The following is a 17469-nucleotide window of genomic DNA, read 5'->3' on the forward strand; positions in this document are numbered from 1 at the left end:
GAGGGGGTGCCGTCACCGATAGTAAGCAGGACACTTGCGGTGGTCAGGAGGAGTACCACTCACCTCGTGTGAGGGGAATTGGAAGCACGATCTACACTGATCCAGACTGAGGCAGACATAGGGCCTCCAGACGCTCTCATATAGAATACCTTCAGACGAGAGAGACTCAGCTCGGAGTATCGGTCTGCAGTAAGTCTTCGTAGAGTGCGAAGTTCCTCGTACGTTGTAACATTGCTGAGGCATCACGAGCCACGCGGTATAAACTACTGCATTGTGGTGTCTCATTTGTGCAATGTTTAACAGTATCACATTACGCTCCCTGGTAGTTACATAGATATGTATGAACTGAGATCTCAGCGCTTTTGTGGTCGCTCAGAATACGATCTATTAACAGATCTACTCTTGTAATGTTTTATCAGTCGATTGTTGTTTGCTATCCTTTGTAAACTCGCACTGTGTAGGGTCTAGGGAACAGTGATAACGGCATGAAGGGGGATGTGGGGTTGGCTGAGAGGTACAAGATAAGTGCACACAGATCTCAGCGTATCTGTCTCTCTCATCTTTTGACTCTTATGCAAGCTGGGAGTCGGACGTTAATCTCTCTGGGGTGAAGCGTTTACAGGTTCTGGGGTTCAGACGTAACACCTCTGGGGTCAGAACGTTAACACTGTGTCTGATCAATAAAAACCCATCCTGACTAGGGGTCGATAACACGCTCTTAAGCCGTGACTCGTGTGGTTTTATACCATATTTAAGTTGTGACTGTGTGTATCTCAGGAGACGAGTGTTTAGTGCGGGCGAGGGAGAAGATCAGAGAGACGATGTAAGAGATTCATGGTCGAGCGGGTTAAACGGATATCACTACTGGTGTGCGTGGGAAGCGTTACGGGTAAGATTTAGAAAACTTATGAAAAGCACCTGGGGGGATCGAGAGAGAGTTATCTTAGATAGATCTGTGGAACGTAGCAAGATAAGTTGTTAATTTAACTAATAGAATCTCTGGGGTCGATGCACACACATTAGATTGACAACTCTCGCTCGAGGGTCAGACGTAGGTTATACACTATCTTGGCTTGCTCCAGCACAATTAAACACAGGAGCACTCGACCGACAAGACCATGACTTAGGAAGGGAAAGGGGAAAGGCAGATATACGTAGAGTTCTACATCCCATGGAGCGTCACATCTACAGGTAGTACAGTAATCAGATGTAACAACTCTCTAGCTACATAACATCTCCTCTATAATCTGGGTTGCAAGCACGTTACACTCTGGGTCAAACCGTTAAGCACTGCTGGGGTCAGACGTTAACACTCTTGGGGTGCAGATGTTAACCTCTGGGGTAAACGTTATCTCTCTGGGGTCAGACGTTAACACTTGGGGTCAAGAACGTCTTAAACTCTGGGGTAGACTGTTTAACATCTGGGGTCAGACTTAATCTCTCTGGGGTCAGACGTTACACTCGTACCTGGGGTCCAGATGTTAACACTCTGGGGTCAGACGTTAATCTCTCTGGGGTCCAGACGTTAAACACTCTGGGTCAGACTTTAAATATCACAATAATCTGGCCCTCCTATAGAGGACCTGGAGATGTCAGAGTCCGATGTTATTCTCCTTCCTTTCGCGTGTGGGTCTAGAGTTACTAGTCACTGTTCCGTGGTATGCTTCACTGGGGTCAGACGGTTATGTCTCCCTCTTCGCGTGGAGGTCAGACCCGATTTAACACTCCCACCTTCTGGGGTCAGATGTTTAACACCTGGGTCAGACGTTCAACACTCCTGCGGGTCAGACTTGTTATTATCACATCTTCAGGCCTGGGGTCCAGTACGCTTCATCATCCACTCATACTTCATCTGGGCCTGGCAGTGGGTGGTGCTAGACCCTTCTAACTGATAGCTTCTAAATCTCGGCTGCCGGTGTGGATTTGGAGGCTGTCCTCTCCTCTGTGCTCTCTTATAGTCAATCTCGCGCGGTTACACTACTCGGGTGGTCAAGCATGCGTCTCTTCTAAACTTCCTGGGGCTCAGGTAGGTCCGTTACTAAATACTCATGGCTGTGAACGCTGGCTGGTGATAACGTGTGCTCCTCCTGGCGCTCTCCAGTGTGCTCGTTATCTTATATCTCTCTGCGGGCGCTGGTCTAGGAGCGCAGTGTTATGATCCACCTCGCTCTCTCGTGGCGCTCTTGGTCATCTTATAACTAATCTTTGGACCTCCGTGGGTGTTGGAGGGTAGTCGCTCTAACACTCCTCTGTGTCCTACGCGTGATAGTAGTATCGCTCTAAATCTGGTGACCGTGTGTGTCAGGAGACGTTGTTCCTCACAACACTCTGGGGTCAGACTCCTGTTCTATTCAGCTGCTCCTGTGGAGTATCATCGTACCTGCTTGGTAAACATGACTTGGACGCTGGGTGTCATCTCCCAGTTTGTCTCTCCCATATCTCTGGATGTGTGAAGGTGTCATCTCGGTCATGCAGATGTCTTCTATATCTCTGGACCTGTGGAGGAGACGTTAAGTCCCTACCTCCCTGGGGTCAGTCTTGTGTCTCTAGTAACGTCTTCATCGGACAGTGATGTGCAGGTGTCATCTCCTCAGTGGTCTCTCCTTGAGAGTATCTCCACGGAGAGTTCTGATTCGAAGCTGGGTGTCATCTGGGTTCCAGTCAGTCAAGATCGGACTTCTCTGCATCGGCGAAAGAAGATACGCGCTGTTCATGGATCTGTGAAGGTGTCATTTCTCAGTGTCTCTCTCCATATTCTGGTTAATACCATACGTTGAAGGTGTCATCCTGGGGTCAGACGTCTCACATCAAATGTGTTCTCTCCACTGCAGAGGTCACGTCATAGGCTCGTGTAAGACTAGGAGTTTGTGGGTCAGACGTTAACAGTCTGGGGTCATGCAGTAGATCGCTCTTCTCAACATTAATCTCTGGACCTGTGAAGGCTCGCTCTCGGGTCCCTCGCTGATGATATATTTCTCACTCCCTGATCTTTCAAACTCGAAAATGTCGAACTGTGTATAGTCGCTGGTGGTAGATCGCATCTGTGCAGTGCTGTTGTCACTAGCCCACACAATGAAAAGGAAACCTATTGCTTCACCCATAGTCTCTATGTAGCTCTGTGTAAGGTGTCATCTCCACTTCATAGTGTAGTCTCATGCTTCACATTAAGTCAACTCATAGAGTGTTATGTGTACACACCTAAGCATGTTCAATAGCAGGGTTTTTTCCTTCATGTATGTCTCTTTACACTCCACCTATATATTCTTTCTAATAGATTGTCGCGAATATGTGTAATACATTCTACAATGTGTCGATCATCCGTACAATCTAGTCTCTTGGACACATTGAATGGAATAGACATGGTGAGGATAGTTATTGATGGTCGTCGTGGCAGTAGGCAGACGTGTTACGTCCCGCGAATTCTTACATACAACCCGATTCGAGTTGTTTTTTGTTTGTTTATTTGCGTTGTTTGCCATTTACTTATTTTGTATATAATGTACATAGATTAGCCTGGAAAGCTCAAATTGCAGTCGTCCCGTGATAGATGGTGTTTAATGCTTGAACAGGCAGTAATGGTTAACCAACAGAAGCATTTTCAGGGGAAAGAGGAACAAAGTCGACACAAGCCTGGGTAAATGGTAGATGTGATATTTATTTTTTTTCATGTTTTGGGTAGTGTAAGTGTAGTTTAGGAAAATGTAACAATTATAAAGAGATTTATAACAGGCTGTTATGAAGCAACTACCAGGCATAAAAGAACACACACATAACAAATACTGTTGTTCTGGTTTCGCACTATCCATCTAAATTAATGGATAACTCCAACGCAACATGTCAAATGAGGGCATTGATACGTTCTAATTGGGTGATGTAAACAGTTGATAAAACATAGAATCGAATGAAGTAAGAATGCCACGTGATTTACTGTACACTTTACATACCCTGCAGTAGACTAGCACTAGTGAATAGGCAACCACCAAACCCGCATACTCGTACATGAGCAAGCAGCAAATCAAACTCATCTGCATATCCACTGCGATTTATTCACCACGGACTGTGAAGAAAGCCTTCTTTTCTTTTAAACGAGTGTGACAATTCTGTCGCTGCTACAGGTGGTCTGTAGTATCCTGCAACTTCGCCTGAATAACTGAGTACACACTGCTAATATAATGTCAGACAACACGCTGTATCATAGATATATAATATCATTAGATGATACCTGGGAATTAATGCAGCTCGCTGTGCTCTGGTCCACTTATTTGTTCATTCATTGATCTGGTCAGTATTCAAGAACTATTGATCTTGTGTAGCTGAGTCTGTGGACTCACCTGTGGAAGATGGGCAAGGGTGGTGTCAACATAGTAATCAAGTCACATAAAAGCAATCTGTGGTCCAGTAACCTAATGACGAATGTTTGTTATAAAATATTTTGTCGCAAAGATAATTGAAGGGCAGGTTGTGCAGTGATAATTTAGAGTATTGCGAGTGCATGGTCTTGCGATTGTCAAGAATTGATGCTGGTGTTGTGTTGTTATGTTAGATATGACGCTCTTCTGTCGCTGTGTTAGTTTGTTTAATAATGGGATGAGGTGGACTGATATACATCTACGGCTAATCCAGGTGATGTAACCATAGACAGTGTCCTGTATAAAAGTCTGGCTCCACTAGTTATATTAATGCACAGCATGTCTGTATATCTGGTCCAGTTATTAATGCATTGTCTGTATACTCCTGGTCCACGTACCTTAATGCCACCTGTGTTACTGTTTTAGATGTTTGGACTCTTCGACTATCCTCAATTATTTCTGAAGTGTCATGCCTATAACATTCTGGTCCAGTATTTGAAGTGGGTGAACACGGCTTGCTCTGTGTAAGCAAATGGTCAGGACACTTGATTCTTGTATCTCACGTATCTTAATGTCGCTCACGCTGTCTCTGCTACTCATCTCTCTCGTATTCTTTCTCTCTAATGTACTTCCATTTGTTTGGTCTCGCGCTGTTACTTACTCTGCGTTACTCAACTTGTATATTCTCAATATTGTCAATCGCTCACTGTTGCTACCACATAGTACTAATACTGCATGCACAGGTATTTTATATGCAAGTGTGTGATCTGATATCGTGTGGTCACTCACTCACTCTCGAAGTAGTGTAACTAGCAGTGGTGTTGGATAGAGAGAGGGATGTTGAATACCATAGTATCCTTGAACATTAGCAAACTGGTATGTCATGACTACTTTGGATCTCGATCGACGGTCGCTGTAGTTAAGGGTAATGCCCCTAGTGGACGTGGGTACCTCTCGAATATACCCTTCTAGATCTGATCGCAGTGAAGTGGGTTTGCTAATGCCAGTGTGCTGTGATACTATTGGGGCATCCTATGAATCCAGTATTAATCGGCATGGATGATGTCTGTTAAACTTTTGGTCGCAGATATATTTACTCATAAAGTGCAGTGTCCCTCAATGTCACTGTACTGGATAGATCACGTATTTGATAATGCCAGCTTGATCGCTCTTTTCTGGTAGTATTCGTGCACTCTGCTCACAGTATTATTCATAGTGTCTCAGTGTGAGGAATTGATCTGTATTAGACGCGTCGATACAAATCGCCAGGTGTTGGGTATGACTACTGTAAGTTCTCCAGAGTAGATGACGGCACAGAATAGCAATGCTGCTCAATATTCGTCGACTCCGTGGGGTACAGAGCTATGAATATACTTATGAGTGCTCATGTTGGTTGTAATAGTAGATTCACGATTATTTGCATAGTGTCCTGTATATATTGTAACAACCACTGTGGATCTGGTACTCTATCCTTTCATTCTATCTCTCAATGAACAAAAGATCTCGGGTTGTGTGTTGTGTTTCGGTGATATGTTCGCGTGGTTGAGATGAGAGCGTGGTGATGTTGCTGTGATGTAATGAAGTCTAGCTAATAGTGTAAGGTGTTATAGGATTAGTGATGTCGTAGTGTGGCTCGTGTAGGTGTGTGTCGCTGGCTAGATGATGTGCTGTGTGTGGGATGGATGCGTGTGGTGAGTTGGTAGTGTGTGAGGGTTGAGCTCGTGTACAGGATGTGTTGAGTCGGTAGCCATATTCGAGTAGGACTCTCATTCCTTTGACCAGGAATATCCGATCATCCGCTTCTTAGACTCTGTCGTCCTCAATCTGATAACATGATGTAAAGTCCGAATCTAGATAAGCTCGATTGAAAAATTCGTGTAATGACTGACATTTGAGGTGGCGAGTACTCCCACCAGAAAGTGACATCTTAGAGCTTTAAGTGGGTCTGAGCCGCGAGTTGGAGGACCAATTAAATCAGCTATTCCTCCTCTCAAAATAGGACACACACAAAGATGTGCATCCCTTCAGTTATATTCATCCACACACCAATCTTCACATAGCTGGAATGAGTACAGGCCTTGGATTTAATCATATACTCACTGTTAATATAATCCCAAACAAATGTATTCTTGATATAGTTAGCAATATAAACTAACTCCATCAGTTACAACATTGAGTAAAGGAGACAAGCTACTTGAACGTTTGACACGATTGTAAGAATGAAGTGAAGAGAGAAGGAGATTAGGATAGATGTATGAGTAGAAGAGAGGGTGCTATGCAAGCAGTAACAGATTTTGTATTACCTGGAGAAGAGAGAGAGGAGAGAGTGAGGGACGGACAAGGCCAGCAGGGACGTAGTGTAGAAGAAGAGAGAAGTAGGATGTGTATGAGGGGTATATGAAGCAGAGAGAGGTTGTTGAACAAGCATGAGAGGAAAGAGAGCAAAGCTAGAGAGCGAGAGAGAGCGAGTGAAAAGATGAGTGGACGAAAAGAAGAAAGTAGCAAGTAGTTTCAGTTAGAGTCACGATGGAAAGAGTATGTAGAGGCTAGGTGTGAAATGGAGGATAAGATGCTAGGACAGCATGGAGCAGTATAGTTAATGATAGGCGAGGTTGGGAGGTCGGAGTAACGGATCTAGAGCAAGGAGTAGGGGAGTTGCAAAAGCGCATGGTAGTTTATCAAGACCGAGGAGAATACGTTTAGTTGTTATGCTCAATGGTGCTAAGTACTTTTGTGAGTGTAGCGCCTGTTTGGCAAACTCCAAGCAGGCTGTCATGTGCCTTTTACTGAGGAGTGGCTTCAGTCTGGCAACTTTACCATAAAGGCCTGATTGGTGGAGTGCTGCAGAGATGGTTGTCCTTTGGCAGAAGGTTCTCGCATCTCTACAGAGGACGATAGGATAAGAGGATGGCTGCCGTTTACGCGCTCCTAACCAACTGTGCTGAGTGATCACGTTTCTCAGTAGCTGATGTGAGCAAGACCTTTAAACATGTCAACATTCACAAAGCCGCTGGGCAAGAGGGATTTCCAGGACGTGTAAGCAAAGCATGCACGGACCAACTGACAAGTGTCTTCACCGACATTTTAAACTCTCCCCCTGACTGAGTCTGTAATACCTACATGTTTCAAACAGACCACCATAGTCCCTGTGCCCAAGAACGTCAAGGTAACCTACCTAAATTATTACCACGTCGGTAGCCATGAAGTGCTTTGAAAGGCTGGTCATGGCTCACATCAACACTATCATGCCGGAAACCCTAGACCACATATGTCAGAGTCAAGGCCCGCGGGCCACATCCGGCCGCGAGAAGGTTTTTTACGGCCTGGGATGATCTTGATTTATTATTAGAACCGGCCCGCAGACCGCAGCAAGCCGGCAGCCCGCAGATCTTTTACACGCACCAATACTACATTTCCCACAATGCAACGGTGACGCACCGAGCAGTAGGCTGCTTCATTTCAATATTTATTGGCACAGCAGTCGTCAGCATCACAGTAAATTAACTTTCAGATACCCATCAAAAATGGCAAAACGGAAGGTGGACACTGAGAACCGGGGTTTCAAACAAGGTGGGAGTCGGAGTATATGTTCACGGAGGTAGCTGGAAAACCTGTGTGTCTTCTGTGTGGAGAAAGTGTGGCGGTACTGAAAGAGTATAATCTGAGACGACATTATGAAACGAAACACGCGGACAAAAACAAGAATATGGACATGGAACAAAGGCTACAAAAGGCAGAGGAATTAAAACGAGGCCTCAAATCTCGACAGGCTCTGTTCAAAAAAGCCAAATCACAAGGCCAGGCTGCTGTCAAGGCCAGTTTTATTTTGGCAGAAGAGATCGCTAAATCAGCCCGGCCATTTACGGAGGGGGATTTCATCAAAAACTGCATGATTAAAGTTTGTGACGAAGTTTGCCCAGAAAAAAGGCAACTCTTTTTAAATGTGAGTCTGAGCAGAAACACCATTGCCGAGAGAGTAGACCAGTTGTCCATCAATCTAAAAGAGCAGCTTGTGAAAAAGGGAAAAGATTTCATTGCATATTCTTGGCTGTGGATGAGAGCACCGACATTTCTGACATTGCCCAGTTGTCAATTTTCATCCGCGGAGTGGACTCCAGCCTAAGCGTGACAGAGGAGTTTTTGGCTTTACGTCCTATCATGCACAACTACGGGGCATGATTTGTATGAAGAGGTGTCAAGATGTGTAAATGAGATGGAGCTGCCTTGGGAAAAACTCGTGGGTTTGACAACCGAGGAGCACCTGCGATGTGTGGACACAGGAGCGGACTGGTGGCGAAGATACGGGAAAAGATGAAAGAGGAAAACGCGACAGGTGAGCTGACAGCTTATCATTGTATCATACACCAGGAAGCGTTGTGCGGTAAAGCCTTGAAAATGGAGCATGTAATGAGCATCATCACGCGCACAGTTAACTTTATCAGAGCCAAAGGTTTGAATCACCGCCAGTTCAAGGCATTTCTGACGGAGTTAGAACGGAGCATGGTGATTTGCCTTATCACACAGAGGTGCGATGGCTAAGCCAGGGAAAGGTGCTTCAAAGATGTTTCGAGCTTCGTGAGGAGATTTGTCTGTTCTTGGACAGCAAAGGGAAAGACACAACACAACTCCGAGACGAAATGTTTCTGTGTGAAATGGCTTTTCTGTGTGACATTACGAGTCATCTGAATGCAATGAACTTGCAGCTGCAGGGTCGGGATCATGTCATCTCTGATATGTACAGTACAGTGAAGGCATTTAAAACCAAACTGACTCTGTGGGAGACGCAGATGCGAAAGAAAATTTGAGCCACTTTCCCAGCTGCCAGACCATGAAAGAGAAGCTCTCTACCAGTGCGTTCCCGAGCGCACAGTTGGCTGATAAAATAGGTATGCTTGCCGCTGACTTTCGACGACCGATTTGCTGACTTTGAAGCACAAAAAAGCAGGTTGGAACTGCTCGGTAACCCATTTGCTGTTGACGTGGAAAGCTCACCACCAAACCTCCAAATGGAGTTGATTGACCTCCAATGCAATGATGCACTGAGGGCAAAATATGCGGCAGTGGGTGCTGCGGAGTTCGCCCGTTTCCTCCCCGACACAATGCCCCAGCTGCGCATCCAGGCTGCTCAAACGTTGTCTATGTTTGGCAGCACATACCTGTGTGAACAACTTGTTTCTTTGATGAACCTGAACAAAACATCACACAGAAGTCGACTTACTGCTGAACAACCTCCACTCAATTCTGAGGATTTCCTCAGCTCAGAGCCTTACCCCGAACATTGATGAACTTGTGGAAAAGATGGGACACCACCAGATATCACCCTCAACCTCAAACAAGTGAACATTACTGTGCAATCACATATTTAGAGTTTTTACTCAGTTCAAGTTTAAAAGTTAAAGTTTAAATATTGTTTTCACTGCATGTTACTTCTCCTTAAACAAAGTGTTGTTTTTGATTAATAGATTTTTGCACTTTATTTTATTGTATTTCAATCCAATTATATTTTAAAAATATTTCAGTTGAGTGGATGATAGAAAATTGCTATTATTGTTTTTTTCTTTGAAGTAAATTTAGCCCACTTTTGCTAAAATAGAAAATATAGGCTACTGATGGTGCCTTGAATACGGTTTCTTTCATTTAATGTTCATGTTATGGGGATTTTTATATAAAGGAAATTTGTCTTTTGTGTCTGTTGAAAATTAAAGATTACTGACAGAGCCATAAGAAAATATTGCTTTATTTATCTGATCATATTGGAATATATTTGTTAGGTTTTCAGTAGGTTCAATTAGGTTCACTAGACTATATGCGTCATTTAAATTTTTTCAATGAACATTCGAACAGTCCGGCCCTCGGCTTGTAGCTAAATTTTTTATTTGGCCCTCCGTCCATTTGACTTTGACACCCCTGCATGGCTCACATCAACACTATCATGCCGGAAACCCTAGACCCACTCCAAATCGCACACCGCCCCAACAGATCCACAGATGACACAATCTCAATTGCACTCAACACTGCCCTTTCCCACCTGGACAAAAGGTACACCTATGTGAGAATGCTGTGCATTGACTACAGCTCAGCGTTCAACACTATAGTACCCACAAAGCTCATCAATAAGCTAAGGACCCTGGGACTAAACACCTCCCTCTGCAACTGGATCCTGGACTGACGGCCGCCCCCAGGTGGTAAGGGTAGGAAACAACACATAAACCACCCTGATCCTAAACACTTGGTCCCCTCAGGGGTGCATGCTTAGTCCCCTCCTGTACTCCCTGTTCACCCACGACTGCGTGGCCAAGCACAACTCCAACACAATCRTTAAGTTTGCTGATGACATAACAGTGGTAGGCTTGATCACCGACAATGATGAGGCGGCCTATAGGGAGGAGGTCAGAGACCTGGCAGTGTGGTGCCAGGACAACAATCTGTCCCTCAATGTGAGCAAGACAAAGGCGCTGATCGTGGACTATAGGAAAAGGAGGGCTGTTCAGGCCCCCATTAACATCGACAGGGCTGAAGTGGAGCGGGTTGAGAGTTTCAACTTCCTTGGTGTCCACATCACCAACTAACTATCATGTTCCAAACACACCAAGACAGTTGTGAAGAAGGCACGACAACACCTTTTCCCCCTCAGGAGACTGAAAAGATTTGGTATAGGACCTCAGATCCTCAAAAAGTTCTACAGCTGCACCATTGAGAGCGTCTTGACAGGTTGCATCGCCGCCTGGTATGGTAACTGCTTGGCATCTGACCATAAGGCGCTACAGAGGGTAGTGTGTATGGCCCAGTACATCACTGGGGCCAAAATTCCTGACATCCAGGACCTATATACTAGGCGGGGTCAGAGGAAGGCCCATAAAATTGTCAAAGACTCCAGTTACCCAAGTCATAGACTGTTCTCTCTGCTACCGTACGGTAAGCGGTACCGGAGCGCCAAGTCTAGGACCAAAAAGCTCCTTAATAGCTTCTACATCCAAGCCATAAGACTGCTGAACAATTAATCAAATGGCCACCAGGCCTACTTACATTGACCCCCCCCCCCTTTGTTTTTACACTGCTGCTACTCACTGTTTATTATCTATGCATATCACTTTAAAATTACCTTGACTAACCTGTACCTCACCATTGACTCCGTACCGTTACCCTGAAGATAGCCTGTTATTGAAATGCAATTTTCTTGTGTTACTTTTTGAATCTTATTCTATTTTCTTCTCGAACTGCGTTGTTGGTTAAGGCTTTGTAAGTAAGCATTTCAATGGTGAGGTCTAACCTAACACTGTTGTATTGCGCATGTGGCAAATACAATTTGAGTTTGATTGGAGCTCTGTCAGAGTGACCATTGGATTCTTGTCGACTCTCCCTGACCAATGGCCCAGATTGCTCAGTTTGGCCGGGCGGCCAGCTTCTAGGAAGAGGCTTTAGTGGTTCCAAACTTCCTTCATTTAAGAGAATGGACCCACTGTGTTCTTGGGACTTCAATGCTGCAGAAATGTTTTGGTGCCTTTCCCAGATCTGTGCCTCGACAGAATCCTGTCTCGGAGCTTCCGGACATTCTTCTACCTGTTGGTTCGTTTTTCTTTGACATGCCTGTCAAATGTGCGACTTATTCGACAGGAGTGTGCCTTTCCAAATCATGTCCCAAATCATTGAATTTACCACAGGGGACTCCAATCAAGTTTAAAAGAAACCATCTCAAGGAATAAATGGAAAAACCAATGGAAACAGGATAGCCTAGCTCAATTTCGAGTCTCGGTAGCAATGTCCGAATACATATGTATGTGAAGATCAGTTTTTTATAAATTTGCAAAGATTTCTAAAATCCAGATTTTTCTTTGTCATTATGGTGTTATGTGTGTTAGATTGATGAGGAAAAAACAATTGAATCCTTTTAGAATAAGGCTGTAATGTAAAAAATGTGGAAAAAGTAAGAGGTCTGAATACTTTCCGAAGGCACTGTATATATACATACACATACTGTTGTGGTGTGTGTGTGTGTGTGTGTGTGTGTGTGTGTGTGTGTGTGTGTGTGTGTGTGTGTGTGTGTGGTAGTGAGTGAAGTGAGTGAGTGAGTTGAGTGAGTGAGTGGAGTGAGTGAGTGAGTGAGTGAGTGAGTGAGTAGTTAGTGATAGTGAGTGAGTGAGTGAGTGAGTGAGTGAGTGAGTGAAATGAAATGAAACGGCAGGTCCTGGACAAGGTAGCACAAATAGTTAACAGGTCACGGTTGCATAGCCGCGGGCAGAACAGCAGAAACTGGATCAGCAGCACTGCCAGCTGGACTTGGTACGGGGTAAGCCAGAAGTCATCAGGCCAGGTAGTCCTCCAGCTTAGTCCTAGGGCTCAGGTCCTGCGGTAAAGGAGAGAGAGAAAGAGATGGAAGAATTAGAGGGAGCATACCTAAGATCACACAGGAYACCAGACAAGACAAGAGAATTTCACCAGCTATGACAGACTGACCATAGCCTCCCGGCACATAGACTATTGCAGCATAGATACTGGAGACTGAGACTGAGACGGGGGGAGGCAGGGCCAACCTGGCAGAGACAGCAAGGGTGTTTCGTCACTCCAGTGCCTTGCCATTCACCTTCAACCCCTGGGCCAGACTACACTCAATCATCGGACCTGCTGAAGAGATGAGTCTTTAGTAAAGACTTACAGGTTTAGACATGGATTAGCAGACCATTCCATAAAAATGTAGCTCTATCGGAGAAAGCCCTGCCTCGAGCTGTTTTCTTAGAAATTATAGGAACAACAAGGAGGCCTGCATCTTGTGACCGTAGCGTACGTGTGGGTATGTACGGCAGATAGGTAGGAGCAAGTCCATGTAATGCTTTGTAGGTTAGCAGTAAAACCTTGAAATCAGCCCTAGCCTTAATATGAAGCCAATGTAGAGAGGGTAGCACTGGAGTAATATGACTAACTTCTTTTGTTCTAGTCAAGGTTTTAGCAGCCATGTAGAGCATTGCAGTAGTCTAGTCTTGAAGTGACAAAAGCATGGATTAACTTTTCTGCATAATTTTAGGGCAAAAAGTTTCAGATTCTTACAATGCTACAAAGATGGAAAAAGGCTGCTCTTGAAATATTTTTGATATGTTCGTCAAAAGAGAGATCAGTGTCCACAGTAACGCCAAGGTCCTTCACAGTTTTATTTGAGACGACTGTACAACCATCGAGAGTAATTGTCAGATCCGACAACAGATCTCTTTGTTTCTTKGGACCTAGAACTAGCATCTCTCTTTGGTCCGAGTTTAAAAGTTAAACATTTAAACAAARGCTTCCAGGGGAGGCAATTTTAGGGCTTCGCCATGTTTCATSAAAATGTACAACTGTGTGTTGTCTGCATAGCAGTGAAAGTTGACATTGTGTTTCCGAATGACATAATCAAGAGGTCGCATATATAATGAAAACAATAGTTTTCATTATACAACAGTTCCTAGAACGGAACTTTTGAGGAAAACCAAAACTTACCATTGATTTGTCTAAGGACAAACCATCCTCAAAGAATAACGGATATCTTTCCGACAGATAAGATCCCCAGGCAAGAATTTGTCCGCGTAGACCAATTAGGGTTTCCAATCTCTCCAAAAGAATGTGGTGAACGATGTTGTCGAAAGCGGCACCAAGATCTAGGAGCACAAGGATAGACACATACTGTAGCCTTGGTCTGACGCCATTAAAAGGTCATTTACCAGCTTCACGAGGGCGGTCTCAGTACTATGTTTGGGACAAAAACCAGACTAGAGAGTTCCATTTATATTATTTGTCTATTATTTGCTGAGCAACAGCTTTTTCTAAAATGGTTGGGAGCAATGGGAGATTTGATATAGGCCGATATTTTATATATATTTTTTCGGGTCATGGTTTGGCTTTTTCAGSAGAGGCTTTATTACTGCCACTTTTAGTGAGTTTGGTACACATCCWGAGGATAGGGAGCTGTTAATTATGTTCAAAATAGGAGGGGTAAGCACAGGATGTAGCTCTTTCAGTAGTTTAGTTGGAATAAGGTCCAGAAGACAGCTRGAAGGTTTAGAGGCCATTACTATTTTCTTTAATGTTTCAAGAGATAAAGGATTTAAAACAACTTCAGTGTCTCCATTGTTCCAAGGTTCTGGTAGTTCTGTTCAGTTTTGTTGAAGAAGTTCATGAATTCATCCCTGTTGAATTGAAGGCCATCCTCACTTGGGGAATGCTGCTTTTTAGATAGCGTTGCGACAGTATGAAAAATAGATTCTGGATAGTTTTATTGTTCTCAATCGGGTTGGAAAAGTAGGCCGATCGAGCAGCAGTGAGAGCTTTCGATATTGCACGGGTACTGTTTTTCCAAGCTAGTCTTCCAATTTGGTAGTGCGTCATTTCCATTCCAATTTTCTGGATGCTTGCTTCAGGGCTTGGGATTTTCTGTATACCAGAGAGCTAGTTTCTTGAGACAATAATTTTTTGTTTTTAGCGGGGTATTGCACAAGGCTAAGTTCAGATCCTCGATTAAGTGGTTGAACATATTTGTACTCAGACACTCTTGGCAAGGTGGAGGGAGAATGGAAAGGCATCTAGGAATCTTTGTGCTGTAAAATAATTTATAGAGCAGCTTTTGATAATCCCTGGTTGGGGTCTAAGGACATTTTTGTTGCAATTGCAAACATAAGAAGATAGTCCAGGATTATGAGGAAAAACAGATCCACAAAATCTATTCCACGGGACAAAACTAGATCCAGGGTGGGATTGTGGCAATATGTAGGTCCCGAGACATGTTGGACAAAACTCACTGAGTAGATGATGGGTCCAAAAGCCTTTTGGAGACAGTTTATGGACTTCTCCATGTGGATATTGAAGTCACCAAAAATGTGAATGTTATTTGCTATTTCTTCAAGGTCCAATAGGAATTCAAGGAACTCAGTTAGGAATGCTGAATACGGCCCAGGAGGGCTGTAAACAGTAGCTATAAAAAGTGATTGAGTAGGCTGCATACATTTCATGACTAAAACCTCAAAAGACGAAAACACAGTCTTTTTTTTGTCATAAATGTTAATTGACTGTCATAAATGTTAGCAACACCTCTGCCTTTGCAGGATTCGTAGAGGGTTATGGTCAATAGTGTAACCAGGAGGAGAGGGCTCATTTTACACAGTAAATTCATGAGGCTTACAGTAAAGTACTTAATTGTTACCCAGAAATAATTTAGTATTGATATAAAAATAGCCTTTAATACAATCATTTTATCAATAAGAGTGGGAAAAAAGCTGCTTGTGCATTGATAAGCAAACCAAAGCACACCAAAGACAGCATTTATGATAAGTAATAACATCAAAAAGCCTATTTTACAACATAGCCTGCTGAATTTGCAAGATAACTTTTCTTTCCTTTTGATTTAGGCACACACTGATGTTTCAGCATTGTCTCAATGAAGAGTTTGTCGTTCGACTAGCCACATGAGACATATACGAGCAGTTAGTTAGCGGCAGGCGGACGAGCAAAATCCACAGTTGTAATACAGATGAAGCCTGAGCTGGAATGTGAAGCTGAGTATGTCTAACTTGCATCGTGGTATACTCTCCCTATTGATGGGGGGGGGGGGGGGGACAAACGTGTCCTCTACATGAACATTCCAAGGGAACATGAGCGTGACATTTTAATTTAAACATAGATGTGACAACAAAACCTGTGCTTTCACATTTGTCTTCACAAGTAAATGAAAAATGACAACAATAAAGTAATTATCCAATTCACCGTGCGCTGCGTTTTTAATTGTTGGTGAAATAGCGCGCGTCGTGCATCTCCTGAAAGGATATTCATATATGCAATTACTCTGCCTTATAAAGAAGAATGAACAAGAGAGAGATAGTGGAACAGCAGCGCAGCAAGTCCATACCAGCTAGCGTCTCATCCTAACCTGCTGATGATATAGAGGCTTACTGGATGTTGGCTAAGGCCAAGGGAATCACCACAGGGTTGTTAGAGAATTACTGATGGTGGCGGCAGCATAGGGACACACCACAGTTTTAGAGCATACTGATGTGGCAGCACATAGGAATCACACACAGGTTTTAGAGACATTACTGATGGTGCAGGCACATAGGGAATCACACACAGGGTTTAGAGACATTACTATGGTGCAGCACATAGGGAATCACACACAGGGTTTTATGAGACATTATGATGGTGGCAGGCACATAGGAATCACACACAGCGGTTTTAGAGACATTACTGATGGTGGCGGGTGCATGGCGGAATATAGCATACTAGTTTTGACCTTAATGCTTGTAAATAGGCCTACACCTTACCCTGTTAGGTCGGTCGGTTATTGTTTTTATTCGAATATGTCGGAGCTGGTAAAAATATGTCTGGAAACGTACCTAATCCAAACAGTCCATGGCACGCTTTTCTCATTATCCATAAAGCTACATCGAGAAGATTGAAATACTGCACTTAAAAAAAAATGGCTTTTGCGTCTTCGTGCTAGCTAGCAAAGCCACAGCAGCCATTTGAACACATTAGCATTGAACAACAAAGATACAGCCAATCAGCCCCTTTGATTCAACGTGACGTGCATTCCAAAATGGCTGCTGTGGCTTATGCCACCTAGCGTGAGGAAAAAAGCGCAGTTAATTTAAAAAACGAGCAGTATTTCAAATCTTCTCGATGTAGCTTTTTGGATAATGGCAACATCTGGAGTACAGTGCCATGGACTATTCCTGGATTCAGGTATGTTTTCTCACAGCTCCACGTCTTAATCAAAACAGAAAGCCCTGTCCACCTTACAGGGAAAGGTGTATTAACGAGGGTAAGGTCAGAATCTAGTCTGGCTAGGGGATGACAAAGTGGGAGCCTGCGTGAGAAGACTGGAGAGACAGGCTGGGCTGCGGGAACCTGCCTCCCCACCCCTCCATCCCTTTTTCCATTCCCCTACTTCTACACAAGGGCTTTCTGTAAAAATGTTATTGATTTATCTCCTCTCCCCCCCCCCGCACTCTGTCCCCCTCCGTCTTTCTCTCTCAATACTTCTTCTTCAAAGGAGAAGAAAAAAGAGAGAGCAACACTTCATCCTGAGTGTCATAAATAAAGGCCTGGTAGATATTCAATGGACTGCTAAACTGACATCCTGTATCAGGCAGAGTGAAAGTCAATG

The sequence above is a fragment of the Salvelinus sp. IW2-2015 genome, unplaced genomic scaffold, assembly GCF_002910315.2.
Source record: "Salvelinus sp. IW2-2015 unplaced genomic scaffold, ASM291031v2 Un_scaffold516, whole genome shotgun sequence".
Taxonomy (NCBI): domain Eukaryota; kingdom Metazoa; phylum Chordata; class Actinopteri; order Salmoniformes; family Salmonidae; genus Salvelinus; species Salvelinus sp. IW2-2015.